The 17,911-nt window shown below is 40.5% G+C and overlaps 1 protein-coding gene across 2 annotated transcripts in view; it reads right to left on the bottom strand.

Moving 5' to 3' along the window:
- Positions 1-17,911, bottom strand: part of TOM1L1 (target of myb1 like 1 membrane trafficking protein) — a 572,142-nt gene that overhangs the window by 511,079 nt on the left and 43,152 nt on the right. For both annotated transcript variants that reach the window (XM_039502155.1, XM_039502160.1), the window contains exon 2: positions 12,460-12,604. The gene's annotated coding sequence lies outside the window, so the exon portion shown is untranslated. The remainder of the gene's footprint in view (positions 1-12,459; positions 12,605-17,911) is intronic.

Raw genomic sequence — 17,911 nt, 5'->3', positions numbered from 1 at the left:
GGGACCCAGTCCTTTCTCCCTGGGCTCCCAAGAGGGAGCTCTCTCCTTTGTCCTGTAGCTCTCTATATATGGGCCTGCTCTGCCCTGATTGGCTGCTACTTGCAGCCCCTCACGGATTGGCTGTCTGCTGTGCAGCCTCCCCAGGGCTACTTTTAACCCTTTCTCCACCAGTGTGGGGCAGATACCCCATCACAGTCCCCTACTGAAACAAAGTTCCTCTGGGATGAAGGTGCTGTGAAATACGAACAGACCTCACTCTAAAAGGAGTATTTGTGCCAGTCCCTGATAGACTTATTATCCTTGGAAAATGCTCCAAAATGCCACGCTGCAAAGAATAATCAGTTATGAATAATTCATTTATGTGTTCAATTTAAGAGGCCAAACTCCTTCACGGGATCACAATATTCCTCTGAAATGGGTATCCTATCATTCGCTCTGAATGCAAGCCAGAAGAAAGTTAGGAAGCTACTTTAGCTTTGTTCTTTGAGGGGAGGGTTTTAAGAACTGCAAACAAAATTTTATCTTAATCATCCCAGAGAGAAAAGTAATAAACTTGATTCTCATTGGCATTTGTAGTAAATATACTTCCTTCCTCCTACTTCAAATACACCTCTCATTTCAAAGCCCAAAGCATGGTTTTTTATCAACTTGTATAGAAACAACACTTCTGTGGATAGAAATTCAAGCAAATTTTACCCAATAAATCACAGAGAGAAAGGTTTTGCAAGTTTATCACAGTACTGCTAACATTTTTGTCACTTTTATCTATCAAAAACATTGAAGTAAAGTAATAAATGTACACAGATCCTAACTAAAATTCTATTAACTTCTAAGAACTGAGGGTAAAATATTGGTCTCATTGAAGTCTATGACAAAACTCCCATCAACTTCAATGGGGGGCAGGATTTCACCCAATATGGCCACCATGTGACAAGACACATGAGATTTCATGAGAATATTGAAGGATAAAGGGTGGCTTTGCCATGGGTCTCACTAGTCTGCTGTGCTGCTCCAGAAGCCACTTGGGAACCAGTTAGAGGGTCACAATCAGCCCCGTTTATGCTGGGGGAGAATGTACCCGGTCCCAGCCCTCTGCCAGGCAGAGTGAATGTCCCTTGACACTCCAGCACAGATGCATTACCAGGAAAATTGCAGTTCGAGGTGTGAATCCAAGATTCTGTCCCTATCCCCCGCCAACTTGTGCAGGAAAAGGGTAACTGCTCTGCAGAGGCTGCTTCCTTCCCAGCTGTTGACAACACAGGAGATATCCAGGACAGGGCGCTCCCTTACTCTGTCATGCAGGAATATTAGGTGGGCCATAATCTGTCCTTTCATTAGACAAACAAAAAATCCATGGTAACTGAATGTGATGATTTTTATTGCATTGCCTAAATCACTTCCCAATGTTATAAAAACCATGTTACAGTGACAGGATGGGGACCCTTCAAAGCTTGACAATTTTGACTTAAAGGTTCCCCTGTACTTCCTGTTCCTAAAAAGAGTAAAACTTAGCCCTGTGCAGAGGGTTATTCCTTAAGGTCTCATAACAGGATCTAAATGGGATTTCAGTGATATGTAAACCTTGAGTGGGCCCTCAGCACAGGACTGGGAGTAGTGTGATACTGAAGGGTCCTTGTCTATTTATCTAAGGCAGACTGGGCCAGTTTGTGTTGTCACTCCTGGTTATAAGTCACCTGGAATTTGTCTTGCAACTCTTCCCTCCCTCACCCCCAAGACAGTGAAAAATCTGAAATGCTCATAAAAAGCCTTGATATGGTCACGATTTCTGTTTAAATCATTACCATGGATTTGATCTTTCACTACGTATTTTAGACTGTAAACTCTTCAGCACAGAGACCGTCTACTGTTCTGTATTTGTATAGCACTTAGCACAATCAGGTCCCAGCCTTCGCTGGTCTTTAGGTGCTACCCTCATAAGGACAATCAGGAATAACTGTACAATGAAATCTGGGCTCTGCTAGTTGCATTGATTTTGGGGCCATACATTTCCAAGGAGAAATTCTAGGAGAGGAAAAGATTTATCCTTTGAGTCCCAAGCCTATAGGAAACTCCTTTTAGGATCAGTACCTCAATCAATCAAGACACATTTAGAAGTACTAGTATAACTGTCAGGGTATAAGAGTAACCCCAGTATGTAACGATCGCCAGGGAGTCTGTGGCTGAGTTTTGAACTGAAGCCTGGACTCCGGAGTCCTATTCCAGTGCTTTACTTACTAGACCATCCTTCCGACTCCTTTTATTAAAAAAAATAAACCCTGCACTTCTGTAGCTTCTTCCATTGGAGGCCAAAGGCCACACAAACACTGGAATGTAAACATAAAAACTCTACCGCCACGTTCCCTAAGTAGTTCTACTGCAAATGTGTAATCCATAAACCGCAATAATATGCTGCACATGCCATAGTAACTGCCACAGTTCCAATAGAGTAGTGTAGAACTAAAAAAAAAATGTTTGTAGAAAACAGCAGTCAAAACATTAACCTTCTGTGTACCAATAGTTCTTCTAGAATAACCAAAACATAATGCAATTCCTGTCAAGAGCTGTGACAGAAGCTATTGCTAACATGAGATATTTTTGGAACATCAGCTTTAAAGATGGGAATGTTCCTGACTAGAAGACAGGGCAGGAGAGTTATAAAAACCAGTGGTGCAAACAGGAAAATGACATATAACAGGTTAGAATAACTTATGGACTGATTTTGTTCCTCTTTGTAATTTAAAAAACCTGTCAAAACAACCCGCTTTCTACAAATGGGCTATCAAATTTTGAATATTCTTTTTATCTTCATCATTTCTGCCCTTTTTTTCTCCTTTTTCAAAAACAAAACACATCTATAATATAGCTGTAGAAACACAGCAAGCCAGTATACTGCAAAGACAAGATCATGCATCCCTTATTTATTCCTCATAGATGTTTCTCATAGAAAGAGGCCTGCATCGGGAACCAGACCTCAGTGACTGAGGGGGTTCAGATCCGGTTTTCTAGATTGGACTCAAAAAGCATCTACAGCCCTGCAGACAAAAAAGAAAAATCTTACTTGTCCTGGAAGAGATTACTGATGTGCAGAGTGAATTCCATTAAATAAAATGGAATTATGTGGGAGGAAAAAAATGTTTTACTCCACTATAGGACAAGTTGGGATATCAGTGCACCAAAATTCTGAAGTTTTCCGTGAGCCTAGTGGTATACTATTAGGTACCCTGGACTAAATTCTGCAATAGGAAGTCTAGGAAGGAAAAGACAAACAGGCCGAAATCATTGGCAGTTCCTCTCAGTTCAAAACCACAGAATATGGCTCCACAGGATTCATATGTAATGTACTCCCATTATCCTAACTAGATACAAAAGGACAGGGATTGCCATACAGGGACCAGAATGATACCATACAGGTATCTTTTTCTCTGACAGCATTCAGTTCCAGGTGCTTCAGAGGAAGGTATAGAACACCTCTAATGACCTCTAATAGAGAGTTTGACCACAGCTTTAATACAGGACCCAGGTATGGAGCAGCAGATTGTTGTAGACTGGGAAGCAGATCATGGCCCATCGAGTCTCAAACTGCCTCTGTATTCCCATTGTGCTCAAGGGATGGGGAGATGCACCGAGTAGAGGGCTGATGCACAGTGCAGCATAGATCTCCCAGCAGGGAGCACGCCTGCGTCAAACGCCGCAACGGACCCATGTCTCTGCACATTCCCTTCATTTCCCTGCCCACGTGCACAGGGAAGGAGAAGAAACAGCAGCTCCACAGACGCTGATCTACCCCCCAAGCAGCTATCCACATGACAAACAGCCAGAACAGAGAACTGGGACGCCTTGCCCCTCTTTGCTTCTCTGCATAGACACATAGGATGTGTCAATAACTGGCCAGCTCTGAAACAAATTAGTATGCATCGATATCATCCTGACCGAAATAGTGGTTTTACTCCTCTTCACTGGAGCCCCACTTGCGACAAACCTTTTCCTATCCAACAGGGAAAGAATCAATATTTCCCTGGTTTTACGAAGGCTCATTCTTCAGCACAATGTAGATTCTAAGGCCAGAAGGGACCACTGAACAAATGGATGAATTTAAGCTTAAATTAACAAGGGAGCCTGATAGGCAGACTTTAGAAAGCTCGTTCCGATACATTCCTTTGTACAATGCAAAATGCCGGAGTGGAAGTCCAGAAGGGGAAGAACACAAAATAAATGCATTTTAAGAGTGACTTTTCAACTATTAAATAGCAGCAGTAAAAGTCATGCATATTAATGGGAAAAGTGCCACTATTCCAATCTATGATTTTTTATTCCTAGTTGCTCTGCTGGTTTTATAACTTCAATTTAATGAGCTTTTCAAGAACTCCTAAATAAACCCTTTACTCCTTCATTCAAATATAATTCCCCAATTATTGACCAATTTTGAACAGCAAAACCAAATTCTCATTTCAAGAAGATAATATGACGTGACCAGCTTTGGGCTATTTGAACGGACAAATTACCATGATTTCAGAAGAAAAACACAGCAAATGTTCTTGTTAGTATGAATGAGTACAAGAACATACTTACTAAACAAAGTAGGTTTGGGATTCTATATACTTATCTGGCCGTGATCATGGTACTAGATGAGCACCTAACCATCATGACTGTCCTCCCAGCATGCTCTGAGATAAGGAAGAATGATTCCCCCATTTTAAGGAATCAAGGCACTGGGTAGATAAGACTGCCAAGGTCAGACAAAGTCTGTGGCTGAGCTGGGAACTGAAGCTTGATCTCCTGAATCCCGTTTCTGCACTCTGCTCACTAGGCTATCCTTCCTGCTCCTGGTGTAAAGCCTAATGAATAAATATTTTGCACTTCTTTAGCCTCTCCCATTAGAGGCCCAAGGCCACACAATGAAACAGTGGCAGCAATCAAAACTCCTAATTCCCACTGCCTGTAGTGCGGTAACCATTAGACATATTGCTTTCAAATGGTGGTTAGAGAGCGAAGAATTAAAGGTAGAGAGGTTATAAGTCTTGCCTTTTGTGTGGTGGTTCAGAAGACAAGACACACAGGATCTGTTTTCTTTAGATGCAGGAGAATATGGTTTGCATAAGGATTGTGGGAGAAAAGGGTGACTTCGGAATATTACTAAAATGTGGAAAAAGAAAATATTCAGCTAATTTTTCTTCTAAGATTTATAGGGTAAGAAGAATGTTAGTTTAGTGAAGGGATGCAAATGTGGTCATGTTTATACAACACCCTTAATCCAGATTAATTCCAGGATGCTTTACAAATTTATATGAAACACTTCACCTACTTCTGAAATGCAGCCAACTCTGGGGTGAAATGTGGCAACTCTTTAATAACTCCCAGCAACACTACACAAAGGGAAGTGAAAAATACCATATGCAACTGACACTACAGGGGGAATTCAGCAGGAAGAATATAATTATCCATACTGGAATTTAGCCAGGGCTCAAAGCAAATCAGAAAGTCAATAGAACACAAGAACAAGTTGATCTCATTACTCTTGCAGTACTCAGATCTACTTCTAAAATAGACAGACCTTTGGCCACAATCCTGGACTGAGCACTGTCCACACACAAATGCTTGTTCAAAAATACTGCAATGCCAAATAATTAAAAGGAGCTGATGTGGTTGAATCCCACCCCCTCCCAAGCAGAGGGCCAGCACTTGATCTACATACAATTTAAGTTCCACTCAAATCTCATGGGTGTAATCCTGACCCCACTGAAGTCAGTGAGAGTTTGGCCATTGACTTCACTGAGGCCACTAGTCCTTGATCTAGTGCTGGTCTTCATGATGGGGTAAAATTCTCCTCTCTACAGAAGATGCACCAAACAGTGCATGTATTAAACAATATTAGCAAACTTTTATAAAGTAATATAACTTTGCCCAGCATTTAACAGAGACAAAAAAGCCACAGTCATGCGGCTCCCCAAAAACGTACCTAAATTAGACAAATGTACAACATGAAGATAAGGAGCAAGGTAAGAGGGAGGTGGGTAGGGACAACAAGGGATTAAACTGATTGATCTCATAGCACAGTGAATGAGTGTTATCAGTTCTACTGTTTTATACAGAGGCTGAGGTAGAGGAAGCCAAGAGAAGGAAATGGTACAGAAAAGCGGTTGTGGAAAGCAAGCTGAAAGAAGTGGGGTTCAAGAATGATTTATATGCTTGGTGCAAAGGACAGTGATGGGGGGATGGAAGAGAGATGAGAGTGGGAGGAAGAGAACAAGGAAGCAATGAAGCAAGAAGTGTGGGCAGAGCACAGGGGTCATGGTAGGGAGTGACGGGAGATGAAAAGAGTGGGCGGAGGCAGAGCAGTACAGCCTCTTAACAGCGAGGACAAGCATTTTGAACATGGAGTGGCTGCGAGTGTGAATGTTGGTGACAGACTTCCTTTTGAAATATCTGCCACTGGATGTCAATATCGCTCCAGAAAGTCATGCACTCAATGGAGCGTATTCATGCTCTTGAAGGGTTTTTTTTTTTATATATAAACATACATTTCTTTCTTCTTTCAAGTAATACGAGCCATATGTAACTTCATTAAAAGTATTCATTACAGAAGATCACAGCGCCTCAAGGCCAAAATTACTTTCATACAGGACTGAGCTCTTGCCCATTATCAGCCTTGCAATAATGAATAGAATATTATTTCAGCAGTAAAGCCTCATATCTGAAAAACAGGCAGCACTGTATTCAAAGGTGAGAAAATTAAGTGGATATGCAGACAGGTTTCGGTAACAAAAGGTGAGAAACATGAATAGTAGTTTATATCTTAAGCGCTTTTATTAATGTATTCGCTCTAAAGTAGTGTTTGGAGAAGCGGGGTGGGGGGGAGGGAGGGAAGCTTTCCATGAATAGGATTTTGTTTCCATGTTAAGTCTTTCCTTCAGTTCCAGTGAAGAATCTTTCACCGGCATGAACATGCTTCAGTAAAAGCAAGATAGGGGAATAGTGCATACTCTCTTCCTATCCTAACATGAAGCTTCCTCTGCAGCATGGGGCATGGGTTACTTGCTGGAGGATTCTCTGCAGCTTGAGGTCTTCAAACCACAATTTGAGGACTTCAATAACTCAGACATAGGTTAGGGGTTTGTTACAGGAGTGGGTGGGTGAGATTCTGTGGCCTGCATTGTGCAGGAGGTCAGACTAGATGATCATAATGGTCCCTTCTGACCTTAAAGTCTATGAGTCTAAGTATCAGAGCATTTGAAAAAACTTCAAAAAAGCTCGCGTTTCCCTGAAGAATGGAAATTAGGTAATGTTTGCCAGCCCATCTGCTTGGACAGTGCCTCTGATCTTTTTTTTAGGATGCCTAACAACTGGTGAGGAAACGAAGGTTTAGCAGGTTTGGTAATGAATCATATTTTATGCATTCACAGATTTTGAAGGCACAAAGCCATGACCATGACCATTTATTCTGATCTCCAAACTATGGAAGTTTACCTAGTAACTACGGCATTCAGCCCAACAACTTGTGACTGAACTACAGCCTGGGCCAGATCCTCAGCTGGTGTAAATAGGAATAGCTCCATTAAATTCAATGATGAACACCTACAGTTCTGTCCGCACGGGTTTTAGAAATCTCTCTACTTGGAGTCATTAAATCAAGATTAGAGAAGCACTTGCCACATGGATAAGCATTTCCAATCGTTATTATCCCCACTGTTAAAAAAATGGCTTTTCATTTCCATTCTGAATGATTCCAACTTCAGTTTCCAGACACTGGATTGTGTTATGTCTTTGCCAGCGAAAGTAAAGAGCCTCCTAATAATAAAAATAATAATACCACCCAGCTCTTAAATAGTGCTTTTCATCAGCAGATCTCAAAGTGCTTTACAAATGAGGTCAGTATCATTAACACTGTTTTACACATGGAGAAACTGAGGCATGGAGGTGAAGTGACTTGCCCAAGGTCACCCAGCAGGCCAGTGGCTGAGCTGAAAATAGAACACAGGTCTCCTGAGTCCCAGTCCAGTGCTCCAACCACTAGACCACACTACCTGTGGTGTAGTAAACATTATAAGCTAGGTGTTTGATAGGATTCTAACAGAGTTAAGTGCCCAAATCCTGCTGACTTCTTGCTTCATTACCAAGAACCCAAACTATATAGATAAATAATCTCCAGCCGCTGATTCAGATAAATGGGAGTCTTACGAAGCACAAGTGCATATCATGGTAATGTGATGGAACAGAGCCCATACAGGACTAGGACATTCTGGAGAGTAAAGACACTTGTCAACTGACAGCGCTGGAGGGGGAATGCATAAAAACACAAAGAGGTATTGGTTTATTTGGCTGTTTGTCTATGGACCAAGTTCTTATTTCAAATGGAAAGCCTGAGAAAATGGCCTTGGTTTGGGGAACGTATCCTTCCCCAGCCTAGCAGCATGGATAGCCCTTCTGGGGATTTTGGCCAGTAGATCCATGCAGTAACATATCCATTCTCAATAGCCTATCATTCCCCAACCATTCTTCCTACAAACCAGAAAGCGCTCCACCATGACACTACTCCAGTGCATGCAGGATATGATGTGCAATCCTCTCACACACCCTCTGCGGAGACTTCTCATTGCACAATGGAATTGTGGCAGCTCTGCTGCTCTGTGTATACCCGCTCAAGATTTGGAGGTGGAGTTTTGTCCCTGCGTAAACAGGAGCTCCACCATATCTACTTCCTACTTCTTTGAACCACAGCTCTTTACTCCACTAACAAACCAGAGTATATTTTTATAGTTGTCCATAACATCTGTAATATACACCTTTATAGTCTTTATATACTTCACCAACAATTCTTTTTTTAAAGGAGTTGACACAATTACACCTAAAGGCAGATGCTGACACACAGTGAGCTAAATCCTTTACTTATTTGTATCCCCTTCAATTCCATTGAAGTAAATGGAGTTAGCTGCAGTGTAAGGGCAGAACTGGGATCAGAACATGTTAACAATTGTCTTGTTCAATATAGCTGCTTATCTGTTGCTGATCTGTATAGAAGAAAACCAAAAGAGCTCTCTCTGGCATACTAAGAAGAAAGCAAAATATGAGAAAAGGAAAAGCACAGTACATTAAAATTAAATACAATAATCACTTTTTGCCATTTTATTTATTGATTTCAGTTTCTCTTCTTAGATACCAGAGTGATGGGGATCTTCGAAAAATCATGGGTAGGTTAAATAAGATACAATTAGATAGATAAAAGTGAGGCGATAAACTAGACAGATAGATCCACAGTTAAATGACCCATAACTCACATACGTGTTCTATCCTTTTATGAATAGAATGAGCTTCTCCTATGTGGATCTGAAGTAATCTTTTAGAGTCAGATACTACTACCTCTGCCAAAGCTAAAATACTAGTCTTTAGTATAGTTGGGCCAGAATCACAGAGTCTGAAGCCAGCTGCCTTGAAGAGCATCCCATAAAAGAAAATATTTAGGGCGTGTCTATGTAAACAATTAGTTCACAGCAAGCAAGGGTGCCCTGCGCTAGCCTCCACCGACTGTCTGCATGGTCTCTGTTGCTGTGCATTAACTGCTCTTAACTTCACTCTGATGTAGTTTCATTTCAAAGAGCCCTTAGATACTGAAATCAAGAAAAAAAACAACCATACCTCATTTAAAAAATTCATGGGTCAGAGTTAAGGTTTTGTGAAGAACTCTCTCAGTATTGGACAAGGAAAACGGGTCAGATTCTTAGCCCTACTGCAGTTCCTTAGCAAGGCAAAGGTGCCATAAACCAAGTTTAATTAGCCTCCTGAAGATTCTCCCAGCATTGGTGGAGAAAATCATCTCATGACATATAGTTGTTATAGTCAGCCAGCCCCCCTCACAGTCCCACTGAAGTCCTTAGCTACTGGAATGGCCTTTGTGTGCCATAGGCAGCCAGGTGTAATTTAGTGTAGCCTTAAGACTGTTTTAGGTTGCACTGGGAGCAGAACGGGTAGCTGTTCAATTGCAGAATCAAGGGAATGCAAAGCCACCTGCATCCTTCCTGACCAGATAATGTATAGACTTCATCCTGGCCAGATGCAAGGACTGAATCCAGGCCACTACGTTTATTATGTGGTTTGTTTAAGACTTATGATACCCTTAACTAATCATTTCCTAGCTGTTAATTTCCTGAGTTTTGTAAAGGATGTGATAGGTAAGTACGCTGTAGTCCCCTAACAACCTTAACCTTATTTTTAAAATGAAGTTTTCTAGGTTTGGAGGCGGGGACACTGTCTGAGGAATTTTTCATTGTACAGATGAAACCATGTCCTCTATCAGCAATATAAAGAAACATCTTTCAATTGAGTGTTTTTGTAAATCGATTAATTCTCCAAATTCCCTCCATGCACTACCAGTTAATCAACCCTACCAATAAAAGCATACCTGAAGCTCAGAAGGTTTCCCTTTGTTATGCAGTAGCTGAGAAAGGCAATGTGAAATGCCCACACTTATAGACAGACTTGTATATTGCAATACAAAATGACTGATATTTGCTTTCCAATAAAGACTGTTTGATGTCATTGTGAAGAAGTATACAAGTTTATACACTTTGTACATCATTTCCAAGGCATAGCATAATTTCCCATTTTGGTGTACCCCTATAGACATTCTGCAGAAGATGCCCTCAAATATCTTTATTTGGGCATAAACTTTCATGGGCTAAAACCCACTTCATCAGATGCATGCATCAGATATATACATCTTCCTGCTGTATTTACCACTGCATGCATCTGATGAAGTGGGTTTTAGCCCACTAAATTTGTTAGTCTTTAAGGTGCCACAAGTACTCTTTGTTCTTCTTGCTGATACAGACTAACACTGCTACCACTCTTAAGACCTCTCTTGAAACCTTATTCCTATTCCACTTGTGATTGTTACAGACTTCGATGCAAACAAATGATTTACAGCAGCATCAGATTGTCGTTATCTGGATAAAAATGTGCTATGAAAAGACATTAACGCTAATGTAGTGTATTACCCACCTTGTGTCCCTAGTCTATTTTTAAAAATGATTTATGAACAAAATTGACACACATAATTAACCTAATTTGAGAAATGTCTGATAAATGTTATTCCAGAACTCTGCTCTAAATTAAACAAAATTAAGTGCTGATAAAAATTTACTATCCTGCAGTCCCCAAATGAGTCTATAGTTTAATACAAGATATCATGTAAAACCCATTAGTTCAAAATTGAACGAATCGCATTCTTGCACTATTAATTTTAGTCCTTCATTTTTATACTTCAGATATATATTGCATATTATGCTTAATTAACTTTTTATTATAGCATTTAAATTAGCTGCACTATGTGATAGGAATACCTTGACAGCTGTAAGAATCTAATTTGACCTACAGGATTTCACTTCAGAAGTTGTACTTAGTCCTACGTGCACATTACATCAAAAAGGGGTGTAAACAAATGTCTCAGTTCTTTTTAAAAGAATGACTGTTAATGGCTTCATACCTTACACCCACGTTTAGGTCTCTTTATACTGGCAGAGCAGCAAAAAGACATTAGCGTAAATGAGAATCAGGCCTATAAGAATTTGTCTCCCTTACGGGTCCATACAAAAGCTGCTATCAACCCCAGCCTGAGTTGATTTCTCAATGGGTCAGGAAATAAATTAATAAATAAAATACCTATGTCCAAGGCCTCAGGCACCCCCACATCATTAATGATCCAGAATAAAATCCCAGTGGCATTAATGCAATCATTTCAGCAGAAACTCAGCCAGACAAACATCTTCAAGGATTCCTGTCCACCCCTTCACGTTTATGTGAAGCACACCCTCAGCCTTCTCCATAAACCCAATCAAGCAGGTGTCTTTTGCAGTGCCACTAAACACAACAGTTGGTAATGGCAGTGCAGTATATATGTCATGAGGTCACATATCCAAAGTCCTGGAAGGTCACTAAATTCAAGCTATTTCAGACCATGATGGCAGAGCAAATTACAGAGTCCTGGAGTCATGACAAAGAATGCCCTACCTTGTTTCCTTGTCTTTTATAATGAGGGGGGATCCAGCCTAGACACCCCTGCTGACTACAGCTGTGGCAGTTCTGCACAATGAGAGAGGCAATTTGTCAGGTAGTCTAAACAGACCGGATAATCTCTAAAGGAAGTGATAAGCCATCATAAAACGTATCTTCATTCCATTAACATTAGGCCTAACTCAGAGCTAGAGAATTCAGCTACCATTTACTTCCCTCACATGTTGAGTTCATTAGAAAAACTGGTGTAGATCGTGAATGTCAAACAATGACAACAATATGCTGTCCCTAGCATATTATATCCCTACTCTGTATATGTACAAATGTGGTTTGGCGGGGACTGACGATAAAGCTTTTCAGGAGCTGGCCTTGGCTTTGTACACACAGATTTCAGGTTGGTAGCCACGTGGCCATAGGGTCCTCTCATCACCTAGGTCAGTCAGTCAGTTTCTTTACCTGAATTCCCAGTCAAAAAAGTAGTGGAAGAATCTTTCCAGTTCGGGTCCGACCAGCCATGCACAAGTACCACAGAAGTCAGTCATCTTCACATTAACTTCAGAAGAAATTTTGCCTGTCAGGATCATGCCCATAGTTTCTGATTCTATGACAGAAAAGAATAGAGAAGTGGAAGAAAAGACTTAAAAATTGTTATCACAAATTTTACTGTAAAACAGATTCTAATCTTACCATGAAACAAATATGTAAGGCCGGAAAGCTTATTTTTCTTAGTGATTACTATAAAACCTCAGAATTGACCTGGATAAATGATTTTATCCCACCAACAGTCTTACCCTCACTCATAGTCTTTTAATTAGATTTTTAATTAGGTTTGAAATATCTTTGTTTGTTCTCAATGTTTGCTGTATTAGGATGTCAGAATAATCAGACTAAACAGTATTTATTATAAAGTGGTAAATTACAGAATTATAATAGGTGAATTGGCAAGCCTTAATCATTCTTGTGAGAGCTTTGCTTCTTGACATCCACTGAGTCATAAGCCCGTGATGATTTCCCCTTGATGATTGCAAGATAAATCAGGTAGGTTAGTTGGTAGTGTTATTGATTCTGCATCAATCATAAAATTCCATGTACATTATGACAGCTACTGAAAAAGTGTATGAGGCAAGGTCCTATTGGTATTCCTACAGGTATAATGCAGAGAAGTGAAGGTGCTGTATGCCCCCACCCCCTATTTAATTTCATCTATCTTAAAATGGTAACAAAATGCTTTGTTTTGCATCTTTGTCTCTGATTTATTTAGGCAAAAGAGTTCAGAGAGAACATTTACACTGTGCAATATACGTTTATTGGAACAGTGATGCATCTCTTTATTCCCTTTGATTAGGATTGATCTGTAATCTAATGTGATCCCTCATGAGCATTTTTTAGGACAATTTGATATGATATGACTCAAACAGGTAACAACATTTGAATGAAAAGTTATTTAATAACTGGATCCAATATTGTTTCAAGTGTAGGAGATTAGAAGAAAGTAGCGATGAGAAGTCAACTTACTGTGAGATATTGGGTCAAATTCTGTTCTCAATTATACTGGTATAAATTTACTGTAACTCAGTTGACTTTAGTTATGCAGTCACTCTTCCATCTCTGAGTCTCAGAGCTGGCAGGGTCAGTGGAAAGCCAAAGGTGTTACTTCAGATTTACACTGAGGTAGCACAGCTGTAAATAGCCCATCAATCTTAATTTTTACAAGGATGCAGTTACTATGGGAGAGAGAACTGATTCACGCCCACCTCCCCAAATATCACCATCACTACCTCCAATCAAGCATTAGCAGTTCTGTGTGGTATAGCACCATCTTGTGGACCCTACAGGTATGTAACAGGAAGTAGGCTAGAGAGAGACAAGGACACAGGCAAGGGTTAGTGGTACAGCTAGGCAATAATTCATTTCTCCATCCCACTAAATATTTCAAGATTTCCCAAAAGGTCCCATTCTGCTTCAGGACAAGAGAGCTTTCAGTTTTTCACAAAAAGCAAGAGAATGCCTCTACAGCCTGGTGGTCAGGGAACTCAGCTTGGGATATAGGCGACCCAGGTTCAAGTTCCTGTTCACATCCCAGGCTGACTGCTCTGACCCGTCAGGCTATTGGCTATTCCAGGGTGTCTCATTGCTCAGAAATTCCTCCCTGGACCTGAGAAACTCCTCATGAAAATGTAGTCAAAGCTCAAATGTTCCTCTAAAAAGTGTCTGTTTTGGCAAATTTCATTGAAAAATTCTCAACCAGCCCTCGTTAGGGGTTCTCAGCTATACCAAATCCAATTTAATTGATGTTGCTTATGTAGTTAAATAAAAGCATTTAACTCAGGTGTGAGAGTCTCTGCTTCCTCAAGAATGTTCACACATTGTAAAAAAAATTTTTGTTAACTAATTGGTAAAGTTTAATTTTCATGCCATTAGGAATCTCTTGAAATAAGCCTGATAACACAAGATTCCCAAATACCTTTTTAAGGTTCTGGATAGAGTCTCATGTAGAGTCTGGGGGCTTGGGTTCGGGCTTCTTCCCTGGGCGGTGGGCCTTGGGCTTCAGACTTGCTGGGGCCCAGGCCACCACCAGCCTTGGTGACCCCATTAAAATGGGTTCATGACTCACTTTGGGGTCCTGACCCACATTTTGAGGACCCCTGCTTTAAAAGGATCCCAGGGCTCAAAGAAGCAATCCAAGATGACATATCACATAAAAGAGAGAATGTTATTTACTTGGAATGATCAAATGAAGCAAGAGGGAAAAAAAAGAGTACCCTAGGCCTGGCAATAATTTTCTCTATTTCCAGATTACTATTAGGAAGGGAAAAATGGACATTCAAGGGGTATAAAAATCTCAGCGGCAGCATTAAGAGTGGGTGTATGAAATATTAGATGGTAGTCAATTAAGCCTTAACTGGCTAAACTTTGGAAGCACACTCAGTAATTATTGGACTTTTCACATTCAGTAGAGATGGAGATACACATTAATGATGCAAAAGTGACCACAGAGCGCAGACTAATAACCAGCCAAGGAGAAAAATCTATGTCTATTTCATAGGAAAAGTGCTATATCTCTGGATTCACATCATGTTGTATTCAGGAATCAATCATAAAGTGTCTAAGTATGAATGAATAGTATACAAAAAGATTTCAACACGCTCAAATTATTGATGAACAGGGAGCGTGAATTTATATCACCACAGTTATAAAGGTGTAGAGATCAGAGCTGTGCAAATATAACAAACACGAGGCTGTGGAATAAAGGCTCCCCTCGAAACAATGTTCAGAAGTGTATCCGATAAATAACAGAGCAAAAGACTTTTTCAAGAGCTTCTTAACACTCTGGAGAGTCATTCTGAAGGGGGTGTTCCAGAGAATTTGCCCCTACAGCGAACAGGCCTGGTGTCCTCCTAGTTCCACAGACTAGAGAAGACTGGAATCTCAAACCCTGAAGGTCTGTTTGAAAGAAGCACCCAAACGTTTCTCTGCCTTCTGCGTCTGAGCAAGCAGGCTGGGCATTACACAAGAACGGCCTTCCCTGAACATTTCTGTGAGGTCAAAAATTGCACAAATGCAACTTGACTCACAGTCATTGAGCATCTGATCACAGACACATGCAAATGGAAAGTTAAAGGCTGTGTACGTTATCTTGTTGAATTTCAATAGATGGCTTTGTCTCAAGGTTTAGGCCAATGGTCAAGTGAGTTTGCATTAGTTTGCACTTGGCTAGTTACAATTGGTACCTGTAAATACATTGTTATCCCCACCTTCTCTCATCTGAAGACATTCTTGTCAATAACTATTGCTTTTATTATTTTAGGACTGGGCTGATGTACACCTACACTGAGTAATACCTCATTCCATGAGGAACCTCATTGGTTTAAGTGGGACTACTCACGGTGGGACAGAAAGCGACTCTTGTTGTGCACAAGTCCTCTTATTCCCAAGCACTTCTAACCTATATTTTGGGTAGAAAAGCATGAGGGAAGGAGAGAGAGACGCCACTTCTGGACGGCTACTCCACTTCCCATGCAGACAGGCAGGAACTTTGAGTGCAACAGCTGAGTCAGTACAAATGGGAAATAACCAGGGCTAGGGTAAGGGTTGGCAGAGCTGGTTTCCCCCAGGGAAAAGCGGAAAGCAGGGACAGAATTGTGACAGAGTCTTCTCCTTAATTCCTCATATTTTCCTTTCCTTTTACTATTAGCACATACCCTTGTACAAAGGCCAGGGTGTGTTGGAAAGAAAGATAATCAATAGTAATTTCAAATCACATATTACATACCCCACAAAAAAACCCTAATGGCATCCCAGGCATGAGAGATAATGCTACACTTGAGATTTTTGCCCAGGTCTCATGCTAACGGTCACCCCTTGCTCAAAGCACTATGCATTACTGACATCCTAAGACAAGAAATTAGTTAGATAAGCCTGGTCTATGTTTATCTGTCCATTTAAAATTGTGGATGCAATTTTTTCACGGGAGTAGGGGGGCTAGTGGGGCTATATTATCTTAAAAGCTACTGGAAAGTTTTATGTGGGTTTTTGCTACAGAAGTATTTAGTGATGGTGCAAAATATACGCTAGCCCTGATTCTCTCCAAACTGCAAACAGATTCACCAGCTGTACATTGAACCTGGTCTGAATTCTGAATCTAACAAACAAGACAAGTTTCACACACTAGAGTTTCCTATTGCAGCAAACATTTACTGGGGCAGTAGCAATGCCAAGAGCACTAATATCCACCAGGATTTTACCACTGTCACTAAATCTACATGGAGCAGGGTGAGTTGACCAGATGTTAAAAACGATCAGGGACCTTCTCTGCACTAGCACTCATGATGTTAGTGCTGGAGTTGCATCTACGTTAGCAACAGTGGGACACATTTGGGCAAAAAATTCCCCTGTGGACCCAGCCATTCTGCTTCATATAATACAGAGGCTTGTGCAAAACTGAAAAAAAATAGTAGATGATGAGAACTTGATTAAACTTTTTTAAACCTCTAAAAAACAAAAACAAAAAAGTTTGGTTATTACCAAAGGTTTCCTTTTCCAGGGACACTTGACTTATTCAAGCCAATCTGGCTATCCTGCCATTGCGTATGCCATAGACGTCTCTCTTTAAAAGTTTCAGAATGAATATTTTATATTCATAAGTAAAATTTCCAATTTTAGGTTTGCAAGAGACATAAAAAATCCATGGTCCAGTGTTGTCTTTTTGTATCACATTTGAGGAAAGCTGTACTTACAAAAAAAAATCTACTCCCACAGCTCAGAAAATTTGGTAAACTTTACACACTCATTTGCCCCTCATTAGTCATCATATTTTCCCCTCCCACCCCCACCGGTCCATCAGCTGACAGAGAACCTATTCAGGCTGGAGTGCCAATGGGAGGGGGTGTCACTAATGAAACCAAGAAAGTTGCTAGGTTCTTACTGAAGAGATTTATGTCGATTGACCTGACTTATTTGTTCAGTTATTTTTCTCTTCTAGTCTGGGTAAGTCTCCAGAGTTCTGTACATTATATTTGGTGTGGATCTCTGCATGGATTACAAAACCTCAATGCTCAAAGTAGTAAATTCAGATTTTAACCTGAAAACTTACAATATCAATGAGGAGCACCCCAAGCCTGGTGCAGTATCCATACCTTGCAGGTTAGCACTGAGTTTAGTCAATGAAGTAGTGCTCTTTTTCAGAAGCTGACAGCTTTCTGCAGTCATGCACATTTAGACTCAGGCCTGGGTTTAATCTTGTATATGAAATGCAATGATTCAAACTAAGATGGTTCCTTTAATGTATTTATAGAGGGGGAAAAATCATCTCCACATTTCAAAATGCAATTATTTAGGGAAAGCTACTCAAAGACAATATAAGGATAGCTATAAATCCGGGAATCTCCCCATTTGTAACAAGCATAAA

Source organism: Mauremys reevesii, linkage group 15, assembly GCF_016161935.1.
Source record: "Mauremys reevesii isolate NIE-2019 linkage group 15, ASM1616193v1, whole genome shotgun sequence".
NCBI classification, from domain to species: domain Eukaryota; kingdom Metazoa; phylum Chordata; order Testudines; family Geoemydidae; genus Mauremys; species Mauremys reevesii.
This window is presented reverse-complemented; position numbering and strand designations above follow the sequence as displayed.